At 43.5% G+C, this 2,731-nt stretch overlaps 1 non-coding gene across 1 annotated transcript; it reads left to right on the forward strand.

The window, feature by feature from the left end:
- Positions 1 to 2,388: 2,388 nt before the first annotated feature.
- On the forward strand, positions 2,389 to 2,496 carry LOC112731531 (small nucleolar RNA R71). The gene has a single exon (XR_003167305.1). It is a non-coding gene; the product is annotated as a small nucleolar RNA R71 (small nucleolar RNA).
- Positions 2,497 to 2,731: the final 235 nt, after the last annotated feature.

Raw genomic sequence — 2,731 nt, forward strand, 5'->3', positions numbered from 1 at the left:
TGGGGAAGAGTGGATGGATGTGAGTGGTGAAGAGGTGATGGGGAAGAGAGATTGAGGTCATTGGTGAAGGGTTTTGGGGAAGAGTGTGTATGGGATTGTGTGAAAGAGGGGTGAGAAAAAGTAAGTGGAGGTAGGTGGGGATCCTGTGGGGTCCACAGATCCTGAGGTGATCCTGTCGGGTCCACAGATCCTGTGGTGTTCAAGGATTTACAACCTTGCACCAAATTAGGCATGTAAAATGCCTTTGCACACAACTCTGGGCGTTTAGCGCCAGATTGGTGCTTGTTCTGGGCGTTGAACGCCCATTTGTTGCTCATTTCTGGCGTTGAACGCCAGAACCATGCTTGTTCTGGGCATTCAGTGCCAGCTCTTCTCCAGGGTGCATTTCTGGCGTTCAAACGCCCAGATGCTGCCCATTTCTAGCGTTCAGCGCCAGAACCATGCTCTGTTCTGGCGTTGAACGCCCAAAACATGCTTCTTACTGGCGTTTAAACGCCAGTAAGGTCTTCCTCCAGGGTGTGATTTTTCTTCTGCTGTTTTTGATTCCGTTTTCAATTTTTATATTTATTTTGTGACTCCACATGATCATGAACCTAATAAAACATGAAAAACAATAAAAATTAGATAAATAAACATTGGGTTGCCTCCCAACAAGCGCTTATTTCATGTCAATAGCTTGACAGTGGGCTCTCATGGAGCCTTACAGATGTGTAGAGCTTTGTTGAGACCTCCCAACACCAAACTTAGAGTTTGGATATGGGGGTTTAACACCAAACTTTGAGTTTGGTTGTGGCCTCCCATCACCAAACTTAGAGTTTGACTGTGGGGGCTTTGTGTGACTCTGCTTTGAGAGAACCTTTTTATGCTTCCTCTCCATGGATGCAGAGAGAGATCCTTGAGTTGTAAACACAAGGTTGTCCTCATTTATTTGAAGGATCAATTCTCCTCTGTCCACATCAATCACAGCTCTTGCTGTGGCTAGGAAGGGTCTTCCAAGGATGATGAATTCATCCTCATCCTTCCCAGTATCTAGGACTATGAAATCAGTAGGGATGTAAAGGCCTTCAACCTTTACTAGCACGTCCTCTACTTGTCCATAAGCCTGTTAATTTGAATTGTCTGCCATCTCTAATGAGATTTTAGCGGCTTGCACCCCAAAGATTTCCAATTTCTCTATTACAGAGAGGGGCATGAGGTTTATTCCTGAACCAAGGTCACACAGAGCCTGAAAGATCATGGTGCCTATGGTACAAGGTATTAAGAACTTTCCAGGATCCTGTTTCTTCTGAGGCAACGTCAGTTGATCCAGATCACTTAGTTCATTGGTGAACAAGGGAGGTTCATCTTCCCAAGTCTCAATGCAAATAATTTGGCATTCAGCTTCATGATTGCGCCAAGAAACTTGGCAGCTTGTTCTTCAGTAACATCCTCATTCTCTTCAGAAGAGGAATACTCATCAGAGCTCATGAATGGCATAAGGAGGTTCAATGGAATCTCTATGGTCTCTAGATGAGTCTCAGATTCCTTTGGTTCCTCAGAGGGAAGCTCCTTATTGATCACTGGACGTCCCAGGAGGTCTTCCTCCTTCGGATTCACGTCCTCTCCTTCCTTCACAGGTTCGGCCATGGTGATTAGTTCAATGGCCTTGCACTCTCCTTTTGGATTCTCTTCTGTATTGCTTGGGAGAGTACTAGGAGGGATTTCAGTGATCCTTTTACTCAGCTGGCCCACTTGTGCTTCCAAATTTCTAATGGAAGACCTTGTTTCATTCATGAAACTTACAGTGGCCTTGGACAGATCAGAGACTAAGTTTGCTAAATTAGAGGTATTTTGTTCAGAGTTCTCTGTCTGTTGCTGAGTGGATGATGGAAAAGGCTTGCTATTGCTAAACCTGTATCTTCCACCATTATTAAAGCCTTGTTGAGGCTTTTATTGATCCTTCCATGAGAGATTTGGATGATTTCTCCATGATGGATTATAGGTGTTTCCATAAGGTTCACCTAAGTAATTCACCTCTGCTATTGTAGGGTTCTCAGGATCATAAGCTTCTTCTTCAGAAGATGCCTCTTGAGTACTGTTGGATGCAGCTTGCATTCCATTTAGACTCTGAGAAATCATATTGACTTGCTGAGTCAATATTTTGTTCTGAGCCAATATGGCATTCAGAGTATCAATTTCAAGAACTCCCTTCTTCATAGGCATCCCATTACTCACAGGATTCCTCTCAGAAGTGTACATGAATTGGTTATTAGCAACCATGTCAATGAGTTCTTGAGCTTCTGCAGGTGTTTTGTTTAGGTTAATGGATCCACCTGCAGAAGTATCCAATGACATCTTTGATAGCTCAGATAAACCATCATAGAATATATCCAGGATGGTCCATTCTGAAAGCATGTCAGAAGGACACTTTTTGGTCAGCTGCTTGTATCTTTCCCAAGCTTCATAGAGGGATTCACCTTCTTTCTGTCTGAAGGTTTGAACATCCACTCTAAGCTTGCTCAGCTTTTGAGGAGGAAAGAACTTGGCTAAGAAAGCCGTGACCAGCTTATCCCAAGAGTTCAGGCTGTCTTTGGGTTGAGAGTCCAACCACACTCTAGCTCTGTCTCTTAAAGCAAAAGGGAAAAGCATGAGCCTGTAGACTTCAGAATCTACTCCATTAGTCTTAACAGTATCACATATCTGTAAGAATTCAGTTAAGAACTGAAAAGGATCTTCAGATGGAAGGCCATGA

This window comes from Arachis hypogaea, chromosome 12 (genome assembly GCF_003086295.3).
Source record: "Arachis hypogaea cultivar Tifrunner chromosome 12, arahy.Tifrunner.gnm2.J5K5, whole genome shotgun sequence".
Lineage (NCBI taxonomy): Eukaryota > Viridiplantae > Streptophyta > Magnoliopsida > Fabales > Fabaceae > Arachis > Arachis hypogaea.